The 10,421-nt window shown below is 43.6% G+C and overlaps 1 long non-coding RNA gene across 2 annotated transcripts; it reads right to left on the bottom strand.

Moving 5' to 3' along the window:
* Positions 1 to 1,511: 1,511 nt before the first annotated feature.
* Positions 1,512 to 6,744, bottom strand: LOC122200513. Of its 2 annotated transcripts, XR_006193826.1 has the most exons (4): positions 6,672 to 6,744; positions 5,823 to 5,917; positions 4,102 to 4,248; positions 1,512 to 1,786 (listed from the first exon to the last, which is right to left on the bottom strand). It is a non-coding gene; the product is annotated as an uncharacterized LOC122200513 (long non-coding RNA). The 2 variants fall into 2 exon arrangements; XR_006193827.1 differs by lacking the exon at positions 4,102 to 4,248.
* Between the last annotated feature and the right edge of the window lie 3,677 nt (positions 6,745 to 10,421).

Below are 10,421 nucleotides of genomic sequence, written 5' to 3'. Positions count from 1 at the left end.
GGTTTCCAGGTCTTTCCTCCCAATTATTCCAGACCTTTGATCTTTTATTATGTCTGCCTTATGTTGCAAAGAATTGTTTATTTTATTATCTTTATTGCTTTGTCTCCCATGTTTTAAACAACTCAATGGGGGCACCTGGGTGGCTCAGTCGGTTAAGCGGCCGACTTCGGCTCGGGTCATGATCTCACGGTCTGTGAGTTCGAGCCCCGCGTCGGGCTCTGTGCTGACAGCTCAGAGCCTGGAGCCTGTTTCGGATTCTGTGTCTCCCTCTCTCTGACCCTCTCCCGTTCATGCTCTGTCACTCTCTGTCTCAAAAATAAATAAACGTTAAAAAAAATTTTAAACAACTCAATGGATGCTATAAGTGCCCATTAGGGTTGCCATTAGATATGAAATAAGCACACCAAGTTACGACAATTCAAGTCAAAATTAAAGTCTTTGGCATCTCAGTTAACCTTTGGAGACTTAACAGATCTAAGCCCAATTTTTATTAGACTTTTTTGAAATATTGACAAGATATTCCAGAATTCTCATGGCTATAAAAGTCCTGAAGAGGTCTGGAAACCCCCTGGGTGTAGGCTGACCAAGGAGCTTCATCCCTTAACCCAGTATACTTGGCAGTGGAGGAGGCAGGGGGAAGGTGGGGAACAAGGGTCTCAGGTATGGAGCCTGACTTCCTAGTTACATTTCCCCAGATAAGGACCTGTTACAGAGAAAGCAAAAGAGTCTTGGCTTGGCTTGTGAAATTGTCATTTTGGCTTTCCTTATGAGCTCTTGAGGGAGGCCCTTGCTTATGACTCATAGACCCCGGTTCCTCCAAAGTTTAGTGGAGCAGAGGAACTACCTTCCTTATTTCTGTCTTCTCTCCTTTTCCCTGAGCCTCTACTTCTTAGGCAATTCTCCAAGAAGAGTGAGCTCAGAGCCATAGAACATGAGAGCTGGGAGAATGTCAAAAGAACATGGTTTTTCCTGGATGATGTAGGACATGTTCTATTGTTTGAACACATTGAGGCATTTGCTCTTTAGAGAGGGAGGGGGGGTTGGTGCAAAAACTCCTAAACAAGGTGGTGCAATCAATGTCGGGTATGACCCTTAGATAGCAAGGATGTTTTTGTGCTATTACTAAGGTCCAATCACTTCCCTGCTAATTTTAGATATGGGAAACCTAATGCCCAGAAAAACAAAGTGATTCACCCAAGGTCATATACACCAGCTGTACATGAAGCTAAAGCTGGAGCTTGGATCTGTGGACTATGTATGTGTTAGAACCTTAGGCAGTGCACCAACCACTACAGTACAGCCAGGCTTAACACCTGTCTTGACCTCCCAGGGATCTAAAGCTGCTTACCTGGAAGAAGCTACCATCTGGCAAGTGGCAGACAAGTACACCCAGACCCAGGACCCCTCAGTCATTGGACTTGTCCCCATTCTCCCAACTTTCCTCCATGAGCACATTGACTCAACCTCCAAGCCAAAGGTTAAAGAAAACAATGATCCCAGTGATCCCTCGTTCAACAGAAATTCACTGGATGTCAACTCCATACACATTACACTGCCAAGTCCAGAAACACAAAGTCAAGAGCCCCAGGCCTCATGGGGAACATCAGCTGCATGCAGTGCCAGGGTGAGTGCAGGCATTCTGCAGAGACATGAACACAGGGATTCATGGCAAGGAAGGATGGGAAAGAAATGGGCTGGGAAGTCTCCCTGGAAAGGAGTGCGTAAGCCAAGTCTTCAAGTCTTCAAGGATGGCTGGGAATTGACCAGAAGAGGTCGATGGAACATCCTAAGCAGAAGAAAGGCATATAAGTGAGAAGCAGTACCATTTGGGGAGGTTCTTCTTGGCAGCAGATGGTTCCCTGGATGCTATGGGTGGCAGGAGGTCATAGAGCCTCATAAACCCCACAAACCTCCTTTCAGAAAAACCACTTTGGTCTTTAGGAACTATTGAAGGCTTTTAAACAAGGAAGTGACCAAGTTCAGTCTGCATTTTAGCTAAATTACTTTGGCAATAAGAGGGTGAATTGTTGATTGATTAGGTATGCAGGCCAAGACACTGGGATGTCCTGGGTCAGTGAATGCCAGAGGGAAAAAGAATTGGAGTTCTGGCTTCCACTTGATGTCCACAGGCTTTGGCCCATGAAATGTGGATGGCTGTGGGTAGCTGCCTGCCAGATGAAGGGGGAGCAAGCCCCCTCATCCCCTGGGATTACTCAGACAGAGCCAATGCTGATACCTGCTTAGGGCATTGTTCCAGAGCTCCTACAGTGCTACTTCACAAACATTTCCTCTCTCATCAACAGGGATGTTCTTGAATGGGGGAACAGCATTAGCTCTGCCCCTGCAACCTCCCCGCCAACCCTCCCAGATGGAACAGGGCCTGTGCTCACTCACCCACACAACAGGCCACCTGGTTTCACAGACAGGACCCCCGCCCCCCCAGCTATGGGGCCAGGAGACTTCAGGATGACTCACAGTTATACAAAGGATGTTGCGGGGAGCCTTGTTCAATCAGGCAAAGCTCAGGCTTTCCCACACAGCTTAACAACTCTACTTCCCCTGCAAACTAACTCTGTTTACAAAAGTAGAAGATCCTAGATCTAAAGATCTACATGGGTCTATTAGCTGACAAAGACATCCCCAACAAAAGCTAAGAAGGGAAGAAAGCAGGTATGGACTATGAAGAGGATGACTCCATACTTATGAAATGATTTACCTCTCCCTCTGTGTATGTATCCATGGAGAAATGTCACAGAGAAAGACCACAGACACCAATGACGACAGTGGTTATCTCTCGGTGATGGGGTTCAGTGAATTTTATTTTCTTCTTCATACCTTTTGGCATTCTATTTTATAATTGCTTGGAAAAAGAACTAATTTATATAGAAAATGGCACCATGTGCTTCCTAAATAGTGCTCATTATAGGTTGGTTTTAATTCCTGTACCCAAAAAAAATGCTTTCTCAGGTCTAGGCATTAGGTTCCTTGCCATAATAAAAGCTTCCTACACCATCCCCCCTGAGAACAGATCCCAACTAGATAGGAGATGTCCAGGGAGATGGGGGGGGGGGGGGTTCCTCCCACTTAGCTGCATCTATAGCTCACCCACAACCTTCGGGACTCCTAGCTTCCTTCTTCCTCACAACCAGAATCCTAGCCTTTCAACCCTGCTAATGAAATTCTCACAATGCCCCCCCCCCATATGGCATGTTTGAGTCCTCCCTGAAGCCTGTCAAGCTAGCCAGAGCTTAGGCAGAGAGAATGTGTGTGCTCAGACACCCCTGCACTGTCTGATCTGTGGACTGCAGAGGCAGACCTGGTCAGCCACAGTGCTCCTCTCGGAGGTAAGGGGGTATCCACGTTCTTTGTGCCAGTTCCCATGAAAAAAGCCTCCTAACGCCAAAGACTCAGGGGGTGTAGATTCCTGCTTGACCTTCTGGCTTGTATCAAAATGGTGCTTCATATAGAGACCTCCAAACATACCAGGCTAGCTACCTGCTCAGCGTCATGGTGAGGAAAAGGGGCAGAGGTTGAAGAAAGGATTTGGGGGGCAGAATAAGAAGGAGGGAATTATAAAGGATGATGGGAAAGGGACTGGAGGTTGCAGTTTGTGTCCTATAACATTTCTAATACTGGCCTGTGTGGTGCCTGAAAGTTTCCCCATTAACATTATTCCTTTGCGTCTGGACATTGAAAGTTCTACTTAAAATGCAAATCAGTTTCCCAGAAGGGAAAACATATTAAGGATAATGTCAAATATTTGTAACACTTTATACCATATCTCATTTCATTCTCAAAACAGCCTTGTGAAGCAGGAAAATGATTATACCTCTTTTACAGAGAGAGAAACTAAAGTTCAGTCAAGTTCAGTTTGGCAATGAATTGCAGAACTGCGCTATGTTGCAGAGCATCCTGGTCTTTAACACTGACTCTACTACTTCATCTTTGAATGAGCGTAACCACTATGTACCAGTTAAACCTTTAGGTTTTTAAGCCACAAGGTTATGTCTCTATGAAGAGCCTGATGCAACTTCTCACTGATAGAGAGTTTCCTATCGTACAAGAGGTGCTTCCTGTAATGGAACTGAATGTAGCACATACCCTGAGTTCTGTGAAGGGAATCGAGCCCACATGGAGGGTGAAGACTCTGGAAAGTTGGCAACCCGTATATGCAATGGGAAAGCAATTGGTCAAGACTGCTTGCTGTTCCATAGGGAGTTAGACCACATGCCTTCTGAAGTTAGATCCCTGGGGAAGTGGGAGAAAGAAAATGGATGCTGGTGTGACTCCTCATTCCTGTTACTTTCAACAAAGTCCTGCAGGAAGAGAGATGGACTTCACCTAGAGCTAGCTGGTGTGTGAGCAGAGTGGGAAGGGGATGTTACATTGTCCATCTTGTGCCCTATATAAGCTGTGTAAGAGTTTTCACAAAGCTAAAAAATAGTGGAATGTTGCTGTACCCCATAAGGAAATGGTTATAAAGGCAGACTTTGAAGTAGGAACTCTAATAGAAGATAAAACTATGACCCTAAGCCTTTATCAAGACCTTTCATTAAGATTTCTCCACAAAAACAATGGGAGTCTATGCCAGATTAAGGGTGTTATCATGGTCATCATGAATTTACAAACTAAGGGGATGGACCAAGCTACAGAGGCCAGGCAGTAAAGTACATGAATATTCTGATTTAAAAACATGGTATCGAGACATGAAGAAATGTGACTGCAGTTATTTGCACATTACAGCGCTCAGAGGCAAATAGACCAGAAATCAATCTGGGTTTTGAGAGAACTGCATTTCTAGAGTAACCTCAAGCCCAGCCTGCAGCAACCTGAGGCTGCAAAAGCCCTAAAACAGTTCTCTTCCGTGGTCCTACACCCCACACTGCAGGGTGTTAAAACGATGCATTCCCAGGAAGGACCGTCTCTCCCATGCTCAATTCCAAGGCGGCAGGAAGATGATCAGCGGGGAGAATCCTCCCTGAAACAGAGCCAGAGACCACAAGACCACACTGTCCAAGGAGCTGCTCCCGTGAGCTGGAGAGAAGCAGCCACATGTGCCAACCAGAAGCCACTCATTCCACTGTCCAAGCAGCAAGCCCCACCATCCCTGCCCAGCAGAATATAACTACCCCTGAAGACCAAAAATCTCTGTATCTCTTCCCCCATTTCCTGAATGGAAGGATTTTTTTTTTAATTGTGGTTGTTTTATCTTTCTCCACAATGATGTGTTGGGTACACTAGGAACAAGTAGCCTGATATTTAGCTTATGGGTCACCAGGCTATAAGAAGCCACATCTGGCACTGATAGAGAAGGCTGCCCATAGCACAACATTGAAAGGCTGTAGATGTTTAAGCTGGGTACAGTTACTGGAAAAGATTGGGGTGGGGGTAATTTAGGAATAGAAGCATGTGTTCCCTGTGTAGGAAGAACTATGTCCACAGGAGTTAGGAAGCCAAAGTGGCAGACGGAGTAGATATTTCTAGTGGCCATTCCAACATTCATTCTATTCCTCTGATAGACCATATCCCTGTTTTACTCAGGGCAGCAATGTGCCAGCCAAAAACCTACAGGTCCCTTGCGGGTTGTTAGGGCCAAGTGACTCATTCTGACCAATGAGCTGTAAACAGAAGATTCTGTGTGATCTTTGTATGAAAGGCCTTTTTTTGCTTTTTTCTCTTTTCTTCATCATTCCTAACTAGAAAATGCACATGATGAATGGTGCTCCAGCCACTGTTTTGGTCCATGAGAAGAAATGAAAACTGGAAAATAATGTGATAAGAATGCAGAACATAACTATAAGTGAAACTTCTACATCACCTACCATGTTTGCTCATCAGCAGATTTCTATTATGGGAAGAGCATGGGGAAACATTCAATTTTGTTTAAGCTGTTGGTTTTATATATCCTCTTCTTTGCCTAGAAAGTGAATATAATTCTTAAGTTAAGTTCACCACTTATTGTGAGCCTTAGTTTCAGCAGCTATAAAATGGGGATAAAAAATACCTATATTTGAGATTTTTTTGCGAGAATTTAAATGAAATAATGTATTTCAAAAGCCCAACCCAATACCTGTCACATAATAATTGCTGAGCAAATAAAAACTGTTACTGCATTTACTATTATTATTATATAGTCATTAGTGACTAGTTTGACCAGGGATCCAAATACAGGTACTCTGACAATCAAGCCCTTGTGTTTGTATTTTATAACTGTATTAATTCTTAACATTTTAACATTAGCTGTAAAGAGACTCAATGCACCAGAACAGAGGTCAGGAATATTTTGGTTGAAATCAAGCATCAGAAAGGTTTACTGCAAACAGCAGAACAAGCTTCAGCTGGGTCATCGAACTTATTCCATAAAGAGCCAGACAGTAAATATTTTATGTGGGCTGACCATTTCTGCCACAGCTGCTCAGTGTGGCAGTCATAGCACAGGAGCAGCCATGGGCAGTATGCAAATTAATAAGCATAGCTGTGTTCCAATAAAACTTTATTTACAAAAACAGGCAATGGCTAGATTTGGCCCATGGGCTACAATGGGCCAACCCCTGGTCTACAGAGCTGCACTGTGAGAAAAGACACAAGGCAGAAGGGTCCCTAGCTCTATAGCCATGTGTACTGCTAGACACTTAAATATCACATATTTTTGAAAAGCTTCCCGACCCTACCCTGGGTGAGAAGAATTTGGCCAGTTGTTCCCCAGCATGGTCCCATCAGACTGGCTGTCTCCCCCATCAGACTTGAATCTGTCACCAACCTTGTGTAGGTGTTAAAAGAATATTACATTATAGTGTGGTCATAATGCTCAGAGTCAATCAGGGAGGGATCCTGGGAAAGGTAAGTTTTAAGCTGAAGGTCTAATAAGTGGAGGACAGCTCTGTGGGCGTCCCACCAAAAGGAGGTGTATCCAGCAGGCTGTTAACCTTGGTAATGAAAAACACAACTTTATGAGCACCAGAAATTGGCTAAACTCATTAATTTTATTTGTAATAGAAAATTAATGCTTGAGACGAGGAAGGCAGCAGCTGTAAGGACCTCTGGTTTCAAATATGAAAGGGAAAGCATGGAGTCATTTCCTGATGTTGAGGGTTATCGTCCCCTTTATTACATTGCAGCAGAAGTAAATTTTAATGGTCTTCTTTTTTTGTGAGGCAGTATTTTGTTCTCCAGTCCAGGAATTTCACTTTTATCTAGAGGAGGAAAGAGAGAACAATCAAATAGCCATCTTTTTGTCTTGCTCCTCCACCTCCATTCTTCCCCCTCACATATATCATTATAATGCAAGAATTGTGCCTTGGCCCTGCCTCCAGTGATCAGGGAGCTGTGGTCAGGGCTTCTGTAATATTTGCGCATCCCAAGGGGGGTCAGCATTTCCTTATCTTGCCCTAACCCACCAGACAGCATCTGGTTCTAGAAACTGAGCCTTGGAAAGTGGAGTAGGGGGAAGGAAAATAAGAAATGGATACAGGGAGGAAAGAAGGAAGGAAGGAAGGAAGGAAGGAAGGAAGGAAGGGGTAGCCAGGGAGGGGTAGAGAATGGAATGTGGTAATAAGCATTTATTGAGAGCCTAATATGAGTGAAGCACATTAAAGTTTTGCCTATTTAATCTCATTTTAAGTTTTACAATGATCCTTTGAGATTGGAATGAAGAAGCTGAGTCTCAGGGAAGGTAAATAAAGTTGGAAAGCATGTGACTCCAGTCCACCCCATGCTGGGCCTCTGCTCCCCCCCCCCCACCCTCCCCAAATCCCTCTGTTCTGACTACAGTCCAGCATCCAGGCCCTACCTGGGAATAAGAATGCAGTGTGGAAAGGCACAGCAACATAGGGCAGACTACTATAATCAAAGAGAAGCAAAGGTTCCTCAACCAGGATCAAGCACAGATTCATAGTAGGAACTTCTTACCTTCCACACAAATGTATCCTGATCCCTCTGAGGGGTCAGCAAGAGCTCTTGGGGCCTCAAATCCAAAGCCACCTGTGGCCAAGTACAAACTCCACCCCCTCCACCTTGCCAGCCTGCACTGTAGAATGAAGCATCTGGTTAACAAACTAATATGTGGAATTTAAGAAACAAAACAGATGAGCATAGAAAAAGGGAAGGAAAAATAAGATAAAAACAGAGAGGGAGACAAACCATAAGAGACTCTTAAATACAGAGAACAAACAGGGTTGTTGGAGGGGAGTTTGGGTGGGGGGATGGACTAAATGGGTGATGGTCATTAAGGAGGACACCTGTTGGGATGAGCACTGGGTGTTATATGTAGGGGATGAATCACTGAATTCCACTCCTGAAACTAATACTACACTGTATGTTAACTAACTTGAATTTAAATAAATAAATGTTTAGGAAAGAAAGAAAGAAGAAAGAAAGAAAGAAAGAAAGAAAGAAAGAAAGAAAGAAAGAAGAAAGAAAGAAGGAAGGAAAGAAAGAAAGAAAGAAAGAAAGAAAGAAGAAAAGAAAGAAAGAAAGAGAGGAAGGAAGGAAGGAAGGAAGGAAGGAAGGAAGGAAGGAAAGAAGGAAGGAAGGAAGGAAGGGAGAAAGTCACAGACTCAGAAGACAACAGCTGCTTGACTTGCCTGAAAACACCTCTCTGGGTGACTGCAAGCCACAGCAAGCTTCTTCAGCACATGGAATAGCCAGTAATAGTACCTTTGGGGTAAGAAAAACATGAGTGAAGTTGAATTGCTTCAGAAAAGCTGACCTGCCTCTTACCTTGTGGAACAGACACATGGTAAATTTTAGTCTGCCACAGTGTGGATTGGGTTAAAAGCATGGCTAAAATCCATACCCTGACCCTCACTGTCTGTTGCTTCAGGCAAGACCCTTAATCCTTGAGCCTCAGGCTCCATGACCATAGATGTAACAATAATATCATACCGCTATTGTGAGCATTAAAGAGGTAATGAATGTGAGGAAATTGATACTGATAAGCCCTGAGCATGTGTGAGCAGTGACAGAACACAGAGAATGAAGTCCTACTATTCTGAGGACATGCATTCTTCCACAATAAGCTCCTTATCTGACCTATCATCAAGACATCATAGAGATATGTCTCCTCCCCAAATCCAGGAAATCAGGGTCTGTGAAAATTCTGCTAGACATGCATATACAGTGTATTCTGCAATTTATCTCACCATCCACTCTAACCTCTCCTCCTTGCCCAAGCATGTCCAGCCTAACTGACAGCAAGGTTGTGAAACAGAAGAGCCTCATAGGGCACTTCTGGTTTCCACCAGTGTCCCCTGCCAGGAGCTGCTAGGGCCACGCCCAGACATGTGGAAAAGTTTTGAGCCAGCCTTGTTCAATTTGATGTTTAGGTGCTTCACTCTTCTCTTAGAACATTTTTCTTTCCTAAGTAAACTGGTACAGTGCTCAAATCTAGAAGGAACAATCCCTGACTCCCCTAGTAAGCTTCCAGGAGCTTAAGAAAATGTTTGAAAAAGCATAAGAGACTGTTAAAAACTGAGAACAAACTGAGGGTTGATGGGGGGTGGAAGGGAGGGGAGGGTGGGTGATGGGTATTGAGGAGGGCACCTTTTGGGATGAGCACTGGGTGTTGTATGGAAACCAATTTGACAATACATTTCATATATTGAAAAAAATAAATAAAAATTAAAAAAAGTTACGATTTAAAAAAAAAAAAAGAAAATGTTTGACAATTTCCTGTTGTCAAGTTGTTTTAGAAGCACAAGTACTTCCAACATAGAATCGCCCTGGTGTGAACTGACCTGAAAACTTTTACACCATCCTTTTCCAAGTATGATGAGAAGCTTTTCTGTGAAACAGAGAGAGCCTCTGCTCATTCACAGCCTTCCTCCAGGCATAAAGTCACTTTAATCAAGAAAGGCAAGGTAGCCTAATGCTTTCAGCAAAAGAACTTTGAGAAAAGGTTTGAAAAGCATTGTTCCCATTGTTGACACATCACAGAGTTAATTCCCACCTTGCTGTCAGGGCTACCAATGAATGCTCTTGCATATGTTCTGTACTGAAAATCATCTGAATCTAGACCTCTTGAGTTAACTCTCATAAGAATCATTAGGATCATGGCTATGGCAACCTCTGGATTTCATTCCAAAGGAGTTTAAATGCCATTCTTTCCCCCAAGTGGCTCCTCTGCTCTTAGAATAAATTCTCTGAGGTATCAAATCTATTAGCAAAGTGGGGGTATAAATCTTCAAATGGCTTGAGCCTACTATTAATAATTCTGAATTATCTGGAAATTTTGAGTGCCTACATTACTTGGTGTTGATTGACACTTATTTGAAAATGTACCCAGGATTTGATACAATCAGGCTGGTAAGACCAACAGATCAGGAAATTGTTGCCACGGAAAAGATAGTTTGTTACTTACAATTTCCAAGAGAAAGGCACGTGCCATACCACCTAAGTCCACACAGGGAAGCACCAGGATCTGT

Source organism: Panthera leo, chromosome D1 (assembly GCF_018350215.1).
Source record: "Panthera leo isolate Ple1 chromosome D1, P.leo_Ple1_pat1.1, whole genome shotgun sequence".
In the NCBI taxonomy this organism is placed as follows: Eukaryota; Metazoa; Chordata; class Mammalia; order Carnivora; family Felidae; genus Panthera; species Panthera leo.
Note: the sequence above shows the minus strand (reverse complement) of the source record. Positions and strands in the feature narration are given on the sequence as shown.